The sequence below is a fragment of the Marmota flaviventris genome, chromosome 11 (genome assembly GCF_047511675.1).
Source record: "Marmota flaviventris isolate mMarFla1 chromosome 11, mMarFla1.hap1, whole genome shotgun sequence".
Taxonomy (NCBI): Eukaryota; Metazoa; Chordata; class Mammalia; order Rodentia; family Sciuridae; genus Marmota; species Marmota flaviventris.
Window position 1 is genome coordinate 54,709,444 of NC_092508.1, and position 20,532 is coordinate 54,729,975.

A 20,532-nucleotide genomic window follows, 5' to 3' on the forward strand; every position below is an offset into this window, starting at 1 on the left:
GGCTAAAACAGGAGGATCGAAAGTTCAAAGCCAGCCTCAGCAAAAGCAAGATGTTAAGCAACTCAGTGAGACCCTGTCTCTAAATAAAACACAAAATAGGGCTGGGGATGTGGCTCAGCAGTCAAGTACCCCTGATGCTCCTGAGTTCAATCCCCAGTACTCCCCCTCTCCCACCCACTCCCACCAAAAAGCCAAAGAAAATGTCGAGATGAACATCACCAAATAAGCACATCTGGAATGCAATGTTCTCAGATTGTAAAGAATGATGGACGTGCTAGTAGAGTTTCAGGCATATCTCTCTGACATTTGAGCAGACAAGAGAAAGGTTAGGAGGAGCCCACAAGGTGAAGCAGTAGGAAAGAGTGTTTTAAAGAAAGAAAGAAAGAAACCAAATAAACAAATGCAAGGCCCTAAAGTGGGAATAACTCTGTTTTATTTCAGAAACAGCAAGAAGGCCAGTGTGATCATGGTGAAGGTGGATCTTAACCATCCTACATCTAAAATGCCTTTGGTGAATAAGGCTGTACAGGGCACCACACCACTGTTATCTATATTAGTTAGAGTTCAGGTTTCAGGGCTAGTCTGAGTTTGAGTGTAGTGTGGCCTTGGATAGACTGAAAGTTCAAGTTGGCCTTCTCATCTGAAAAATGGAAGAAATATACCTGCTTACAAGAGCAATTACAAAACTATATATAGCTTTAAATCAGAAGATAATCATCTCAAATGCTTGGGAGAATATATGGCAAACAAAATGTTAAATGAATGGTAACTAGTCTAAAAATTCTCTTTAAGACATTAAAAAAAAAATCTAGAAATTTCCCAATACATAGAATTTTCTCTCATGGATCTCTCTTTTTTTAAATATTTATTTCTTTTAGTTGTACACAATGCCTTGGTTTTTATTTATTTATTTTTATGTGGTGCTGAGGATCAAACCCAAGGCCTCGCACGCTCTAGGCAAGCACTCTAACGTTGAGCCACAACCCCAGCCCCCTCTCATGGGTCTCTTAATGATGGAGATACATTCCAAGAAACATGCTGTTAGCCAATTTCATCACTATATGGACATCATACAGTGTGTTTACACCAACTGAGGTAGTATAGGTCAATCACTCCATATGAATGCTTGATACAGTGAAACAAGATGTTTGGGACTTTGCTGGCTTCATATGGCAAAAGAGTAACTAAATTTTTTATGTTTATACATAGAAGGAGTACATTCTAAAACGACAAAAGTATAGAATACATAAACCATAACATAGCTTATACATTATCAAGAATTATGTCCTGTGCACATTTGGATTGCTACATTTTTATACAACTGGCAGGGAATTAGGTTTGTTTATACCAGCATCACTACAAACACATGAGAGATGCATACTGCAAAAACTTTAAAAGGGTTAAATTTGCCAGGTGACGGGATTTTCTTGACTCCATTATAGTCTTTTGGTCATGCATGTCATGCATGCTGCCATGCATGCAATCTGTCATTGACAAAATAATCATTATATGGTACACTGCTGTATATGAATCATATAAGTACAGCAAATTGTATACCACCTGACTTAAAGAAATTCCATTACATATTTATCTTGTTAAGAAAAGCCAATGAGTCCCTGTATTGTCAGGAATCTCCAGAGGCACAAAACCAATAGGTATCTACATGAATACATGAGCGAGGACTTAGGACAATTAACTCATGTGATCATGGAGGCTGAGAAGTCCCAAAGCAGATCATCTGCAAGCCATAGATCCAGGGATACTTATACTGTGGTTCAGACTAAGAATTAAGGCCTCAGACCCAGGGAAGACAGTGACATAATTCTCAGTCTCAGGCTGAAGGCCTGAATCCAAGGGCTGCTGATTTAAGACCTGGAGTACAAAGACCAGAGAGCCAAGGATAGGAGAGGAATTTTGTATCTCAGCTCGGAGAAGATAGACATGTGCACCCTTCCTCAGTTTTTGTTTTCTCTGACCTGTACTTGATTGGATGGTGCCAGTCACATGCTGATTCCTGGGGAAACAACCTCGGAGACACACCCCCCAAGCAACGCACCACCAAGTTTCCAGGTATTCTTTAATCCAGTTACACTGACACCCCAAATTAACCATCATTTTCCCCAACTAAATCTCACTGCCCCCCTAGAGTTTGCAGAGGAAGTACTTTCCAGTCTTTCTTAATCCTCACCCCCCTTGATACTTCTGAAATATCTGTGAACGTCCATTTCTTTTCCTAGGAATTCTTCCCTTTCTTGACTGGGACATGATTCTCAGTCTTTCACCAGTTAATCTGACTATTCTTTTTCTCTCTCAGATTTCTCCTCTTATTCTTCCTGTTCCTCCAAAATGTCATCAGTTCCTAAATTTCCATCCCTGGTCCTCTAAGACACAACATCTCCCTGCATGCTTCCCAGCCTCCAGAGGTCCTCACAGCATTAAATCACACTTTTACTTTATTATACACCATATTATACAAAATCATGTCTTTCCCTTCCTGTAGGATGGGCTGGTTCTTGACAACAGGATCAAAAACTTAATCATTTTTCTCCCTCAAGATCTAACAATGTTTTGAACACAGTCACCACTATAAGTACTAAGCAGGTAAGCATTTAAAATACTTTTAGCAGGCTATTAATATTAGGACAGAGTCTTGACAATTTCCTTTCACTGTCAAATTAGGTTCTGATTTATAATAAAGTATAAGAGGCACTATGGCAATATTTCCATTTTACATAAGTCTTCCAAATTAATGACTGTATCTAATTTTTAATTAGCATATAAAAAAATAGTTAGCACTTATATAGCACTGTCTACTAGCCCTGTTCTAAGAAACACACGTGAATTAACTCACTGTATCCTCCCAACAATCCTACATGATATGTACTAATTTTTATATTTCCCATTTGACAAATGAGGTAACTAAGGCAGAGAAGGGTCAAAAAATTTATTCAAGGTCATGTAGCTAGACAAAGCCAGGATCTGAATCATGTAGGATTGGTCCCAGTCTATGCTTGAAACCCACAGCCTTATCCAAATAGCCATTACTATAAAAATCTAATTTTGCATGAACATTTTGAACTCACATTTAGAGCTTTTTATGGAGGCCTGTTATCTCCAAGTAATGATTTTTCTGCATTAGAGAAAACATATCTGTATTTACATCAGCATTCTGTCTACAGCATACATACACAATGTGCTAATACATATTTTGTAATGTCTATATTACATTAAATATTATAATATTTTAAATTACCCTATCTACCTATAAATACTAAAAGGTGTTAACAGCTTAATATAAAATCTTCCTAACAATCCTGAGAAATGTAAATTTCCACATAGATTTTTAAATACTTTTTAAATCAAAGAATTTTCATAAACATGGAACCTAAATCAAATTAGTGCTACTTACAGAGCACAACCACAACAACATTGTAATCTTGTTGAAAAATCGCTATTTTTAACATCTTAGGCTTTTCAAGACTATAGTTATCCTTAATTTCTTACCACTAGAAAATAATCGCAACTATTACAAGGTCGGCTTACTTCTCAGATGTTGTTAGAATTAAGGCTTTTAGGTTAATAACCTACATACAGTGATGAAGAATTTTACTATTAAAATGCAAAGTTCAGTTTAAATGAATAGAATTCTTAAAATGTGACTAGTCACTGCTAGTAGAATTGATTTCTCAGCAGGCAATTTTTAAATAAAAACTGTCTTTGACCAAAAGTAAAAGTAATCAAGAGTGTTCAAAAGTAAAATCCTAAAATCCTATTAACTTTGACCATAAAAGTTACTTGCCCAAAAGTTACTTGCCCAAAATATCTGTTCAAACAGACATTTTGTTTGTACATTTTAAGGATGCAAAACTTAATGTATACCTTAGACTCCAACAGGCTCATTCCCCTGGCCGCTCAATTGCCTTTTCCTCTGTCCAGAAGGGATCTGCATCCAGAATTTCCCACATTTCAGGTTCAGCTCAAAGGTCTCCACCTAACATGGCCTTGCCTGGACAGTCCACCCATATAAATCCACCGTATGGGTTGAATTGTATCACTTGAAAAGATACATTGCAGTCCTAATTTCCAGTACCTCAGAATGTTGCCTTATTTGAAAATGGCCGTTGCAGAGGTAATTAGTCAAATTATAAGTCATTCTGGAGTAGGGAGTGCCCTCAATCCTTTATAACTGATGTCCTGCCAGTTAAAGAGATACACAGACAGGGAGACTCAAGGAAGGTGGCTATGTGAAGAAGGAGGCAGAGACCAGAGTTATGATGCCACAAGCCAAGGAATGCCAGGGATCCCAGAGAGGCAAAGAATAATCTGCCTCATTTCAGATTTCTAGGCTCCAGAACTATGAGAGAAAACATTTCTGTTGTTTTAAGTCATCCAACCTGTGACACAAATATACCTACCAACTCAATGACTGCTTTCTGTCCCATCAGCCACTTTTATTCTCCTCATAGTTCTTAATGGTATCAAAAACATGTACTTTATTGGATGTCTCTCTTCATTAGAATGTAAGCTCCATGAGAGCTGGCAGAGCCTTTTCTGACTTCAGAGCAAGCCTAACACATAGTAGGTGCTCAAAAAAATATCTTGTCTAACAATTTAATGATCTTGAGAAAAGTGAAAGGATTAAAGAATGTCAGAATAATTCATTTCCAATATTCCAGTAGTCAGTGTAAACCTTCTTACAGTCTAGGAACAAGGTCCTATCCCAGATTCACTTAGTACCAAATGAGTCATTGTGCCATCTTAACAGTAGGGACCTATGTGGAAATGAACCTCTGAGCAAAAGAAAAGCAGCTTCAGCAAAATAAGAGGCAAGAAACACTCTTTATCCTCTACTTGGAAGATGTATCTGAAATAAAATTACTTTTTGGAACAATGTTTCTCATGTGGTCAGAAGAAAAGACTCATCAAGGGAAGGGCAATATGAACAGGTATCAGAGGCCTGACCACTAGTGGAGGAAAAAAGCAAAAGTTGGTTATGAGTCCATGAAGAATTTGGGGATTATTTGGTAAAGAAGTAAGTAGGGCTGCCCACCTCTACAGCCCCAAAGTCATTTGTTCTAAGCATGAAGAAAAACGGGCACTATTAACCTTCAGTCACCAGCATCGTTTAGAGGAGGCTCTCCACTGCTACAGTCTCTATGAGCAACTTTTTAAAGTGTATTATATAAATCATTCTAGGAAAAAAATTACAAAAAGACTTAAAATTAAAGGGGGGGTTGTGTTTAATGGGGTAAGTATCAATTGTGGATAAGTATCAATTCTTTCCTTAATGATGGCAGGAAAACAAGGAGCTGCAGAGCAGGGACCTTCACTCTAAGCAAATGTCTAAGGAGTTTGAAGACACAAAGAAATAGTGAAGGGTCTGCTCCTAGTAAAGGAGCTCACTTCTGCTTGGAACAACAAAACCACAGTGAGGCAACCTAAGGAGGACCACAGTAGTGCAGGGATAAGAAGCAGGAATGGTAGGGGGAAAAGCAGCCGCCCTTGGGTTTTGTAATACTGGGAGACACTGTGAGCTAGAAGTAAAGGGAAACAGAGACCTAGGTTGGAATGAGCAACAGCCAAAGGCTGAGAGGATGAAAAACACCCAGGTAGACAGAGGGAAGGACACCTGCAGGAGCCGCTAGAGATGCACTGACTATGTTGAGAGATGCCTATGGTAGTCCAAACTGGCCAGAAATAGGGATTTTCTACTCAGACTTTCCACAAATAACAAAGTAATTTTCAAAGCACCATAATGTGGACCATTTACAAAAAAAAAAAAAAAAAGACTGAGCTGAGTGTAATGAAATGGTAACTTGTATTTGAATTCCACGTTGTTTTAATTTTATTTATGTATTTATGTATTTATTTATTTATTTATTTTGGTACTGGAGATTGAACCCATGGGTACTTTGCCACTGAGCCCCATCCCCAGCCCATTTTTGTTTGCTTGTTTTTGTTTTTAAATTTTGAGACAGGGTCTTACTAAGTTGCCTAGGGTCTCACTACGTTGCTGAGGATGGCTTTGAACTCATGATCCTTCTGCCTCATCCTTCCAGAGTCTGAGATTACAGACATTCACCACCATGCCTGGCCTTTTGAATTTTTATAACACTCCAGGGGAGGAGTTTACCATTAAATCAGTTGTCAATGAACGGGTAAATGGAAATTTTTTTTTTCATACCCGGGATTAAACCCAAGTCCCCTTAACCACTGAGCAACATCCCCAGGCCTTTTTGGTATTTTATTTACAGACAGGTTCTCATTGAGTTGCTTAGATTCTAAGTTGCTAAGGCTGACTTTGAATTTCTCATCTTGTAAGGGTAAAAGAAATCGAAGTTAAAGTGTAAAAGACCGGGTATTGTAAAGTTTCTAAGCTGCAAAGCCTGAGATAAAATGTAAAGGACCAGGTATTGTTAAGTTCCTATGCTACCCCCAAAACCTGAAATTCCTGTAGCTGTTAAAATAATTCCTGGGACTGTCCAGTAGATAAATAACCTAGGACCCTGTGCAGCTTGGCACGTAGGCATCTCAGGCCCTAAACCAATCAGTTTGAATGTACCCCCCTTCTTAGGATTGACCTATCACTCCCGCCCGACCTGTTCCCGCCAATGAATGTACTAATCATGTTTAAGAATTGTTGTTTGATTTTCCCGCGCCTCATGATGATTTGCTCTGATGTATGCAAAGCCCCTGCCCTCCCCAAAAAGTGTACTTAAGCACTGCTTAACCTCTGCTCGGGGCTCTGAGCTGCTCTCCCTTGTTGAGTGAGCACGGAGCCCCAGCGCGCTGGATTGGATCCTCAATAAACCCCTTTTGCTATTGCATGAGCCGGTCTCTTGGTGGTCTCTTCCTCTGACGTTCGCTGGACCCTTACAATCTTCCTACCTCAGCCTCCTGAGCCACTGGGATTCCAGGCATGCATCACTGTGTCCAACTGGTAAATGGAAATTTAATGTAGTGATGCTTATATTTTCTGTCTACATAGGACTGAGAGATTACTGACCCAAGATTAGCTGTTTGGTAAAGGAGGAAGCTAGGAATACAACTTGGGTATCCATCCACAATACCATTCCAGGGCTCTTCCTGTCGAACATACACTGCATTTCTGAGAAGGGTACATCACAACAAAAAGATGAAGGCTGTTTTCACAGAGGGATTTACTGAAACAACTTGCATGTGTGGCAAGGAGAAAGAAGCGTCTAGCACAATACCATGTTTGCATGCATTTATATGCCACTGTCTCTCCAAAAGAAATGCAGTTAAATGTGTGTTCCTTCATGTAAGATTATAGCTGCTCCCAAAATTCCACTAGAAATTAGATATACAAGGTACAACAGTTCAGGATCAAATGCATCCTGAAATTTCCACAGCCCTAGAAAGACATAGGACGGTTTTTCAGATACTTCCATATGTCCTCCAAGAAGCCAAGCATTCAAAGGTAACTGCAGTGTCTTCTCTTCTGTGGTGTGAGCATCTCTGAACTTTCTCATTCTAAACTTTACCATCCAAAGCAGGTGTCACCATTCTGTGACAATGAAAGCTTCTTATGGCATGCTGCTACCAGCTGACTATTCTTCCAACTTCCCAAATAAACTTGTTTGAAAAAGAATGTAACCACCAAAAAATCAGAACTTACACAAAGAAAAGATATGCATATTATTTACCCAATTAATTGATTAGGATATCCATACATACATATTTAATGTATAATGTATATTTAATGTATAATGCTATCCATACATACATATTTAATCCTAACTTCATGCTTAGAGGTTAAAAGAGAGTGACATAACATTTCCTTGCCCATCAGTATCATTTCTTATTTAAAATTACAGATTCCAATGCAGAGTGATGTCCATTAACTTTGAATGAACATGTATTAATTATAATAATTAGACTATTTTTACTTCTTTCAGAAAATTTATTTTGTAGCACAATAGCTCTGATCATTACCAAGCTTTTCCTTTTCTTCTGTATAACTCATAACTATTCTTATTACTGCTTATTCAATTCCTATCAGCATTTGATCTTTCTTCCCAAAGCAATGACCCATTTGTTGAGGGCCACAGCCAGTCGGAATGATGCCTGGCATTTTGCTAGAGGGAATAATTGAAAGGTGACGCCAGCGAGCCATTGAGATGATGATGGTTAGTTAAGCTGTGTATTCAGTTGTATATTAGACCTTTGCAGTCCGGCAATAGGGCGGCTCTTGCTGCCTTGGGCGCCCGCTACTTTGGAGTTCCCGTTCAGTTCTCACGGGGTTCTGAGAGAGTTGGCGCGGAACCTGGTGGAGAGCTGGGAGAGTTCCCGGGAAGTGTGCGTGGAGTGCTGATGGAGTTCAGGAATAAAGAGTTGCTGTTTGAATATACAAGTGCTTTGTGGCGGCTTGGTTAGTTGTGCCCAGCCAGACTGTGGCACCCATTAACCATTCAGGTGTTATCTCTGCTTTTTCTTCTATTCTAGACTCTAATATTTGGTACCTCTTTGCAGGCTCTAAGTGGACTAAGACATGATGAAATGATCACTCTTAAGAAGCATGTGTCTGGGAGAGAGTAGACTCCACAAAAGTTTCTGGAAGTTACTATAAAGTACATCAGGGGAGGAATATTTCCAGAGATGCAGAGATAATCTATCTCTACAACAAGAGGGTTGGAAAAGATCAGTGATTGCCAGAACTGGCTCCCAGAACCAAAGGTCATTTTAGAAATTGCAGATTCCTCAACACCACACCAAACCTCTGGGGTAGCAGATGATCTAAAGGCTGTGACCTACAGAATAGCTTTCTCTTATGTTGCCTCTGTAAGCTGCATTTGATGGAGTTAGCACAGCAGTTACTATCCCCATTTCCATGCTGTCCCACCCTCTGTCCTCTGTCATCCACTGTCTTCTGTTCTACCTGAGCTCTTCTCCACACCCTGGTCCTATTCATGGTTCTTGAGTCTTTCCCCCAGTGAGACCTGGTAGCAGGGGGCACAGTAACAACAGCAGAGCCTGTAGGGAGAACAAAAATATACCAACTGTGTTCCAAAGGGTGGATACTTCCAGTGTCCCTTCTCTTTGAATTTTTGCCTGTTGAGGATTATTTATGGCAATACTACATTCTTCTATTAACACAGAGTGAGTCCTATAGTTGCAGAGAAATTCTATTGGTCACAAGTACTCAACATATTTGATCAGCACAAATGATCCTCAAGAAACCAAAACAAAAAAAACCCCCTATCTTGGTTTGAACAGATAATTTGTTCAGGTGTTTAAAAATGAAAAAGGGAGTGAAGGATGGTCAGTTAAATAAAAAAAAAAAAAAGTGTCCCTCCCATTCCTACCCCACCCTCCCAGTTACCAGTTTCTTGGGTAATCTTCCAGAGACAGTGTTCACAGTTACATGCATAAACACATCACATATCATATTTAATACAAATGGCCATCTACTACACTATACCTTGATTTATTACCTTACAAATCTTTCCATATCAGCAAATATAGGATAGTCTCATTCTTTTTAACAGCTATCTAGTTTTGTTTCTGTTCCTAATTAATTTGGCCAATTGTTCTTTTAAATTTTTTGCTATTAGACAATTCTATAATAAGTCTCTTTGTCAAACTCCATCTACAAAGTATAAATACACCTGTAGACAAATATTTTAGAGTTTCTGGGGTGAGAAGCGAGGTAAATTTTTAATTTTGGTAGATTTACCAAATTGCTATCAATACATACTTTACCATTTTGTTCATCTACCAACCATGTATGAGCCCATTGGTTTCCCCAAAGCCTTGCCACCATAAGATATTAGCAAATGTCATGACTTTTGTCAAACCAATAGGCTAAATAGTGTAAAATGGCATTTCTCCCATCATCAGTTATTTGTAATTCCTTTTCTGTGAACTGTTTCTGCATGTCCTTTGCCCCTGTCCTAATCAGTCATTTTTTCTTCTTGATACATAGGAGGTCTTTGGATATTAAGAATATTGTAAGTAGTATATTTCTAGTATACTAACGTTTATCTTCTGCTTGTTACACATGTGAGTTTTTCTCCAATGGAGTTTAACTAATCAATCTCTTATCTTGCAACTTTTGTATTCTTCTAGATGTTTAGATGTTTATTAAAGACTTTTTTATTTTTAATGGTAGAGACAGATACCTTCCCTAACGTCTAATCTCCTTAAGACCTCAGACTCACCCTGTTATTTCCTCTGTTGGCACTTCTTGAAATGAGACTAGAAGACAGACAGGGATACAGTATCCACCCCTCCTCTGCTGACCTTCCTGCTTCCTTACTAGTTCACGTGGATTTTGCTCTGTTCTCCCTTGATTCAGAGAGTTGCATGTGAACCCTCTACTTGCTTGGCCTATGTTAGAATTCATACTCCCTTTAAAGTTCTGGTTTCAATTTGAAGTTTATTAGGATCAAAAAGAATTTCATTAATGTCTTTTCATAATCAACATGCCATTCAAACTGTGCTACTTTGTGCTACTTTTTCTATTCTAGGGAAATTATATGGCAAAAAAACTGTTCAGATGTGTTGCCTGATGGAGTGAGAATATGCAAAAGCTTGTCTAGCTGCTAGAGATAAACAAAGAGCAAAAATATCATAATTTTAAAATAAAATCAGACTTTCAACTTCAGCTCCAGAAATGACATGTAACAAAATTTATTTATTTTAATATGCTCTTTTAGATACTTCATTTGGCAAACTTTAGTAGCTGATAAATTTGTTACATGTGGTAACATTGTATTATGTATTAAAAAATCAAGGAAACCTCCTCATATTTGTAATAAGGATCTGGAGGAAATGTAGCTTAGTAAAGGAATGCTTGCCTAGAATGTGACAGGCCCTGGGTTCAATCCCCAGCACAACAAAAATAAATAAGTAAATAAAACTTAGGCTCTAGTTTAGAACATGAGAAAGAAAACTACAGCTTGAAATTGAGGCCAGGTTTATTTTAGGTTTGACTTTTGAAAAAAGATTCTAAAAATAGACTACTGTTATTTTCCCATCTATTTCTATACTCTTTTCAAAAAGGTAGATAGATCTGTCTCAAGTGCTATACTGAAAATTGCCTCAGTAAGATTCAAGATTAAAAAACAAAAAGTTAATGTTCTATTCCTGACCCAATTCCCCCTACACTTTTATTTTTTTCTTTTATTAGCATATGGAAAAGAGATAGAGGAAGCATCTAGCACAAGGTCATTTTTCTCTAGAGCGCGCGCGCGCGTGTGTGTGTGTGTGTGTGTGTGTGTGTGTGTGAGAGAGAGAGAGAGAGAGAGAGAGAGAGAGATTTAACTTTCTATGCCAGTCACTTGAGAAGAATGATAGATTAATATCCTACTATAGTTGTTGCTTTGGCTCACTTCTAATTCATTTACCCTTAGTTCTTTCATTTAGGGAAGAGCTTTATTTCCTGTGACCTATGACAGAACTAAACTATTTGACACACTCTTTTCTAACCAGATCTACACTAAGCGCTAGGCTTCACTGGACAAGTCTCTGGGCTTCTGTTTACTCACTTGTAAAAATGGGAGATGTTGGAATAGAGGATTTTTAAAACTGTTTTTAGCCTTAACATCTTGTGAGTCAAATGTAAAGGTTATTCAAGCATCAGGCCAGTTAGCAAATAAGAGTATTTCTAGCATCTGGTTATTTTCTCTCTCTCTCTCTGTGTGTGTGTGTGTGTGTGTGTGTGTGTTTATCAATCATACTGTGGACTGAACCCACAGAACTCTACCACTGAGCTACATTCCCAGTGCTTTATAATATTTATTTTAAGACAGGTTGCCCAGACTGGCTTAGAACTTGGAATCCTTCTGCCTCAGCATCTTGAGTCAATGGGATTACAGGAGTGCACCTCTATGCCCAGCCTCTTTATATATTTTATAAAATGACATGCAGTTTTGCTTGAACAGAAAGAGATAATCCATCATTTCTAAAGGAGAAGATAATTTTTATATTAATTATGAATTCTTTGCACTCAGTCTCATATACTGGTGAAATTTATTCAAATGACAGTCTTCCAGTATTTTATTTAAATATTATTTATTTAAGCTTATTTTGGCTTATTTAAATTTATTTATTTATACTTACTTTAATAGTTAAATTTCATACTTAATGTTTTCTCTAGCCCATTTACCCCTTAAATAGTACTGGATATTAAGCTACTTGTGTTTGACTCCTCTCCTAGCTCTGCCTTTGGTCAGCTTCCTATAGATTTTTCTGAGACACTGGCCCTGTGAAATGGGATTTTTTCATACAGTGTAGTTTTTACTTTCAAGTAATGGACCAAACCATCGTCAGAAGAAATCATTGGAATTTTCTACTCCCTATAATTCACTACCTTCTTAACATAACCCTTATAATTTACAGATTTTTAATATTTATATTATAAGTGATTTTAATACCATAACTACACTCATACACAAAGGTAATGAACACAAACTCACAACAGACAGCTAATCTAACCCAACAAGAACTTAACTTCATCTTGAGACTATCATGGCTCAAAATACTCAATTCCTTATAGTACCTAAGTTGGGTCTTTTAATAATTATCTCCATTTTCTACTTTTTCCTTTAAAAATCAATTTAACATTAAATCCTATTCCATTCCTAACAACTCTGAATTAGCCCATCCAATTGTCCCTTCCCTAACCTCTGTCTGGTTACTCTTGGATAATATATAAATGCCTTTATGACAAGAGGGCTTACCAAAAGCTTAAAGCCTTCTCTGCTTTAAGAAAAAACAATAAACTAGAATTACATTTAAAGTAACTATTCTTTGCAAGGGCTGACTTTTTTTCTACAGCATTCAAAACTCAAGAAGGTCTAAACATAAATTTAGATAAAGTTTAGGAAACAAAAGAAAATAACAGATACTTCCAAAACCCCACTCAGAGCCACCCCACATACATGGCTACGTATTCAATAATGACTGGTTTGGGTGGATCCTGTTTCAGCTGGATCCTCCAGAGCAGATGTGTTTATGATCAGCAATTAATACAGTGTCCGGCACGCACCTGATGCTCAGCAAACACTGGCTGGATGAATAAGACAGGCACTAGATGCACCCATGTCATTTTGACACCAACAGACCTTAGTTACCTCTCTGAAAGTGATCAGCCTGGGTTCAGTAATTGAAAAAAAAAATAGATGAAAAAATGCCTCCAAGTTCATGAAAAGTCAGAACCATGCCAGAATGGCAGACAACCAAGTTCAATAACTGGGATATACTTCATGCTATCCCTAAATTTAGTTATTCCTAAAATTAACTTATTTCATTGTTTTAACCTAAGCTATTAAGTCCATTCTGAATTTCAACTCATTAAACATATCCATTTTGGGAATGTAAGGAATAGTAGCTTAGGGAGGGATGTGGATATCAGCCCCCCAAAACAAAAGCTATCAATAATTTTGCTCTTAGGGATTTTGATAACTTCTGAATTAATGGTAAATGACACATTTTTTCCCCATAAGAGATCATCATTCTTAAGAGATCATCATTCTTTTTTTTTTTTTTTTAAATCACAGATGCAGCCACATTTCCATTTAACCTCTGTTGAGTGGGACTACTGGCAAGATGTTTTCCAAATTACTATGCTGGGAAAAGGCTATGGATTTTGTTGGAGACAATGATAGTCATCAATTATTATAACAGTTGATGCAAAATCAGTAAAGAAAATAGAGTTAGAGATCATGAAAAGATGTCAAGAAACATAAGCAAAATCAGAAAGAATTTTAGACTATAAGAAAATGCTGAAAACCTATCACAATATTTATGAAATAATTAACTACCTGAAATAATATTCAGTCAAAATGACATTTTATATTATTCCAGAATACCCTAAGGCGGGGCGGGGGGAGCCTTTATCCTTATCCTTATAGGAAAGCATAAGCAACTCTTTATCATAATAAACAGAATTTAAAGGTCTTTTTCAAGGGGGTGTATGTGAGAGAATATAATGTGCTGTTATCTTGCAACATGTGATCAGCAACAGTAGGAAAGCAAACATCACCCCTAAGGGTTCTAGTCCCTCCTTCATCCTGCTACCTGTGCCCATGTCAGGTGGCTACCTACTATCTTCATTTTAGATATGCAGAAACGAAGGATCAGACGTTCCTGCCCCCCAAATCTCACACCACAGGAAACCAACCTGATTCAATTCTTCTGACTTGATCTCAGCACTCAACTCCTGAACTCCACGCCTCGCTGTCAATGCTGAGACATCTTCGTGCCTTAACCAAGATATTAATTACCTCATTTATGTCAGTAAATAATAGCACAAAAGGATTTTATATCATCTTACCTCTCAGACTGCTCCACACACACGCATACATCAGTAGAGGGTCATATTCTCTGATGTGAGAGTCCTAACCGCTCACCAGAACACCAAGTCCATGTGTTCCAGTGACAGCTTGCTTATCTATTAATTCCATACTTGTTGTATCTTAACCATAGTTAAAACTCCACTGCAGCTTCCCTATTTCATTTTTTTTCTTTCCATATTTTTATTGGTGCATTATAGTTGTAAATAATGATGGGATTGTTGTTACATGTTTGTACATGCACACAAATATACCAATGTAATTTGGCCAATACCACTACATTCAAACATCTTTAACTCCTTCCTCTTCTTTTAAAAAATATTTTTAGTCATAGATGGATACAATACCTTTATTTTATGTATTTATTTTTATATAGCGTTGTGGATCAAATCCAGTGCCTCAAACATGCTAGGCAAGCACTGTACCACCAAGCTACAACCCCAACCCTCTTTTCTTCTCTTTTTACCTAGTATCATAAGACTAGAATTCTTCCCCCTGTGTTTTTGAATCCATTCTTCGTTTTCTTTTTCTCCAAACTCAAGAACATTTATCCCTATCTGCAGCGCTGAGGAGGGGTCCTTTCTTGACTGCCCTATCACCATCCATCATCTTTCAGCCCCCTAGACTTATTTTATAAATACCACAGAGTGGTTCACTGTTGGAAAATTTCTCATGGCTTCCTCCACTTCTGCTCATATCATTTCCTCAGTTTGAGATAAACTTCCTCTTCTTGGCATGGCCACTTCCTACTCATCCTCCTCTTGGCATGTATTTAAACAGGGACAGCTTCCTCATCTTTCAGCTGACATCTTGTGGGTCTTCTGCTACAGAAGCCTATTGTCTTGTGACAAAACTGTAGTGCTTATTTTCTTTTTTCTTAAAACTTTAAAATCATCATAACTGATCCATGCATAATCCTCTTTTTCTTTTTTAAATGTAACAATCACCTATGAACTTTTCACCAAACCCAAGTACTAGATCATTACCAATAACTTACATCCATCTATGTGTTCTCCCCTGTGTTATCTCCAACAAAAGACAGCTGCCATCCTAAGTTTTATGTTCATCAATCTCTTGCTTTAAAAAAAAAAAAAAAAGACTGTGTGTTTCAACATATATATGTATAAACAGCTGTTTGTATTTGTTCCTTAGTGTTTTTTTCCTTCACTTGTAATAAATTAGTACAACTATTCTGGAACATAATTTGACAATACCTAATAAGCTGAATATTCGTGCAACTATACAAACCAACAATTCTATTCCTATTTTTACCCAAGATAAATGTCACACATATGCCCCAGGAAACATGAATGATCAGAGCAACACTGTGCTTTATAAAAAATGAAAAACAAACAAATGAATAGCCACTGGTAGGAGAATAGAAAAACACTGTGCTACAGGACACGTAATGGAATGTTGTAGGACAATGAAAAGTCAATGAACATACAGCATGAATGAATGAATCTTTGTGATACAGTGATGAGTGAATGGATAGTATAAAACCCTTTACAGAGGTTTTCAAAATGAAAATTATTACTTAGCCCTTGCAGGAAAAAAAAAATCCCTCTTTTGAGAATTTATTATCTTTTCAACCAGACTATAAACGCTTGAGTGCAAAGACATCCCTTTATTCTTACTTGTGTCTCCCATAGTGCCTAGACCAGTCTCTTGAACACAGTGGATACTCAATAACTAATTATCCACTGAATGATTATTGAATGGTAGCTAACCAAGACATTTTAATAAAATTTAAATCTTCTTCTTAATCTAATAGTTATCAGTAGTCACATGAAACTTTTGTCTACTTACAATTTTACTTAATTCTCTATCTGCAGTACTACTACAAACCTCCAACCACAAACATTTCCTCTTAAAAGGACTTTATCCTTCTTGTTGGAGTAAAGTTAAAGTAAGGGTAAATCAACCTAAGGATAAGAAAACATATATTACATGATCCTGCAAAGTCCTACAAAACTACATCATACTAGAGCCACGAGACATAGGAGAAATCCTTATCATATGAAACCAATTTATCCCCAAAGGTAATAACCCATCTACTGAATGTGTAATTATATTATCAACATCACAACTGAAAGTACAAGCAAACCGGGATTTTTTTAAAGGCTTCCAAAAAGCCAGGATTTAAAATTTCAAAATATTTTGTATTTATTCTGAGGAAAAAAAAATTAGGGAAAATACATTAAGTCTAGCGGTAAAGTATAATAGGAATGACATTCCACCAATCAAGACCTTTTTTTTACAACCCAATGAGGGTTGTGCATATTCTCCTAGGTGATTATAGTTGAGTTACACTGCAGCTTCCCTTTGACCTTGGGAACCCTGCTCACTCCCAGAGTTACTGCGAGGTCTTCCCTTTCACTTATTATTAGTCTTTGCATCTGCAATGCTGTAACATTAGAGAGGAATATCAACGCTGTGAAGTTGTAGTACCCAAAACTGTAGAAATGCTTCCAAAAAAGCAAAGTGAGAGAATGTGGAAGAAGGACAAAATAAAAACAAAAACTAACAAAAGAAAAACAAAGTTTAATTATAGTATAAGATGGGAAATTTCTTATTTTTTCCTTTGAAAACTACATTCATTAATCAGCTCTGTGATACATAACTTCATTAACATGCAATTTTCTAATTTAAGAAAAAATGTTTAAGAAAGATTATTTTGCTACTTTGGGAAAATATCACCATTGACTATAATATACAATTTGATAAATCTAGCCCAGTGATTTTAAAATGAAAATTCTTAGGAAAGGCCATGTAGGAGTTTTTGTCCGGAAGACAGAAATAATCTGGCAACCCAGTAGGTTCACTTAGTTTTGTGTCGTTTGCTTCATATCCATTATGTAATGCTTTCCCCAAGCTTTAGCTCTCCAGTTTAAGCAACCCTTCGGGATATTACAGAATTGCCACAAAATCAGTATCTGGTCATAACTTTTCAAAAACAGCTTAAAAGCTGGCTTGCGGCTGTGTCTATATACAGTAGAGGCTTAAAAAAAAAAAAAAAAAAAATCTGCTGGTGTCATTAGTTCTTCCCGGCTTCCTCCCCAGGTTTCCCATCCCCTCCTCCCCCAGCATCCCCGGCTACACGATCTCGTAACGGGCAGCTCCCGGCTCGTTGCAGGGGAAGCACGTCTTGACTGCAATGCAAACCCTGTCCCGATCTGAACCAGGGAAGGCAGATTCGTCCCTAGCCACGAGCGTGGACGAAGGCTGCAGAGAGGGCTGCAGGGGCGCCAGCAGGGGGTGGGCAGGGGTGCCCCGCGAGGGCAGTCCGCAGTGCACGCGCACAGCAAAACCCAATGCACAACTTCCCCAGCAGCTCCTCTTCGCTCCCCGGATTCCCTGAAAGGTGCGGCGTAGGCGTTAGCTCGCGCGGGCGTGGACGCTCTCACCCGCGCCGGTTCGGTTCTCCGCTGACAATTACATCAGTCCTTCTCCCGGCTTCAGCTTCAATCCCAGCCAACCTGGAGGTGGGGGACTGGGGCGCTGGGTTGCGCGGGGGAATGCGGGTGCGAGTGCCAGCCGGCCGGAATTCCCCGGCAACCAGGGGAGGGAGGGCGGCGAGTCGGCACCGTGACACAGACGCCCCCTCCCACCCTGGCCGCGCTAATGACTGACAATACCACCCCCAGTTCCAGGTCACCCAAGCAATCTCGATGGGGTGCCTCCAGGGGTCCGCGATGCTTTAGGGGCCCAAAGCGTCTCTTGGGGTCCTCGGCCCGCCGGACGTGCACAATGCCCCGGGCCGCGTTGCGGGCACTGTGGTGTCCGCCCCAAGCATCCCCTCTACAGCTAGGACACCTACCTGGGGGGCGGGTAGCAGTGCGGCGGATGCTGCGGCGATCACCGCGGGAGGCGGGAGACGGGAGACGAGAGACGGCCCCGGCAAACAGCAGGCGCGCGAGCTGGCGGAGGAGCGGAGGCACGGGCGCCGCCAGTGCGCGGAGCCACGGTCCCCAGCACCGGCAGCGGTGGCGGCGGCGGTGCTGCGCCTCCAGTGGTCCGGCGCGCCGCAGCCCCTCCTCTCCCACGGGCGGGGCGCGCTGGCGGGGCGGCGCTCCGGGCTCCCCGCCCCCGGCTCCAGCTAGCCGGCCGGACTGGAGTGGAGCCACTGGCGGCGGGCGGGCTGCGCACCCGCCCGCTGAGCGCCCCTCCCTGCGCCTCCGAGAAGCGGGGCGCACTGCATTCGGTTCGCTCGAGGTCCGACTGCCTGGGCTCACCCCGGGCCTGGCCGCCGTTGGAACCCCTGGGGTCTGGAGATCACCCACCATTGGACACCCTAACCCGGCCATAGAGGTGGGCTGGCGGAGCCTGAAACAAATGGCCTCGAATGACTCCAGCGCTCAGGCCTTGGAGCCCAGCCACTATAAGCACCGTGGGAGAGCGAATTCAGAAGGGAGCAGCTGCTTGGCGGCCTCCCCTAAGCGCTATCAGGCCTCTGTCCCTTGGCGCCCTTAAGAGACCGTCATTCATTAGTCCTATACTGTGTGCCGGTTCCCTGTCCCCGTCACTCGGGAGCAAGAACTTCTTAGACCCAGAGAAATACTTGGGTTCTTTCTGTAAATGGAAGGACTGGCGGATTGCTTCAAGTCCTTGGCAAAGCCTAGCAACGTCAGCCCCACCTCACTACAGCTTTTCCACTCCTGAAACGTTTCCACACTTAATGCTGTTCTGGCCCATGTCCAAGAGCAGACTGATCGAAAGGCAAATTTGCAGGGAGGGACGGGGTAATTTAAATATTTGCACAGACATTTCTTCTGTGAAGGGATGACTGAGGAAATGTCAGCATGTCAAGACATTTCTGTCATCACCATCTTCAGGGAGAAAAAGTCCAGAGGACATTGACTGGGCCTCACAGGAATGCTTACAAAACAGTTCTCTTGGATGCTTTGTGGGCTCTCTAGGAGGGGATAGGTATGATGCCAAGGTGACTTTAAAAATTAAAGAACTTCCTCCTTACTGAGGCAACTTTGATGGCATTTCACTGTTCTGTCTGCTAAATAAAATCCCAATTTACTATGTAACATAGTAAACTATATGCACTCTTTCCTACATGCAATTTGTCTTGAATTTCACCTTTTGGATTAATTTCTTCCACTTTAACTAGCAAGTTCTCATATCCTTCAGTCACAAAATAACAAATGGGGGATCTCGTGATATACAACAGCCTCACCTTAACTGCTGTTCTGTGAAGACAGTCGCCTCAAGGCAGCAATGAGGCTTATGACTTTCACTTGATCATAGCCACCTTTTTCCTTCCATCTGGGTTCCATTGACAAAAATTCTACTGAATCAAAATTTACAAACATGCATGCACATACATACATACATATACATACATATATATGTACATATGTATATATGTATACCTATGTGTAAGAAATATAACAGAGAATTCAGAGTCTTTAAACAAAAAATTTCACTGAATCCCTATTTACTGAACAATAAACTATGGGGGGAAAGTGAGAACTACCACAATACAAATCTCATGTTTTTCTCATAAGAATGCTTCACTCTTTTCATTCTATTCATAATATCTGTGTGTGCTTTATTATTTTTAAAACCAGGCTTCAGAGAGAAGTCTCCTACCTGTTTCATTGACAAATGGTCAAATAAGATGTAATGTCACTACACCCATCCATCCAGAGAAATGGGTGAATTAAAAAGAGCTGGATGTATGGAACTGCATACCAAGGCAATTTCTCCACTCTGTTTGTGCAACACAACATTTTGAAAACTCAGACTGGCATAGATACGTAAATATGAGTAACAGGCTTTTCACTGCTTCTTAAATTATGGCAGGGTTATTGCTCAGAAAAGTGCCAGAGAGTAATGTTTTCATTATGTATATATTCTTGCTGAGAATTTAAGTCACAAGTTATATGTTTGCTAAAAGGATCTTTGCTCCCTTTATTCATCTCTTTTATTTGTCTCAAAGAAATACTTGTTCAAGGACTTTTTCAGTGAAGAAAGACAATGGTGTTCTTAACTGGTAATATTAGTGCTATAATTCCATCACAGCATATTAACTGAATCTCACATGAATCGTAGTCCCAACCATCCATTCATGCAATTCACACTTTATTTTCATTGCAAAATTTTTATGGGTACTATTTTACCTGGGCTTACTAGAAAGGATGAAGTGCTAATACTTCATTGAAAGATGCAATCCCAGGGCACTGAGAGTGAGGAAAAGGAG

The 20,532-nt window shown here is 39.5% G+C and overlaps 1 protein-coding gene across 5 annotated transcripts in view; it reads right to left on the minus strand.

Annotated features, from left to right (window-relative positions):
- Osbpl6 (oxysterol binding protein like 6) overlaps positions 1–18,325 on the minus strand; it is a 210,924-nt gene extending 192,599 nt beyond the window's left edge. For all 5 annotated transcript variants that reach the window (XM_071619035.1, XM_027946067.3, XM_071619036.1 and 2 more), the window contains exon 1: positions 18,139–18,325. The gene's annotated coding sequence lies outside the window, so the exon portion shown is untranslated. The remainder of the gene's footprint in view (positions 1–18,138) is intronic.
- Positions 18,326–20,532: the final 2,207 nt, after the last annotated feature.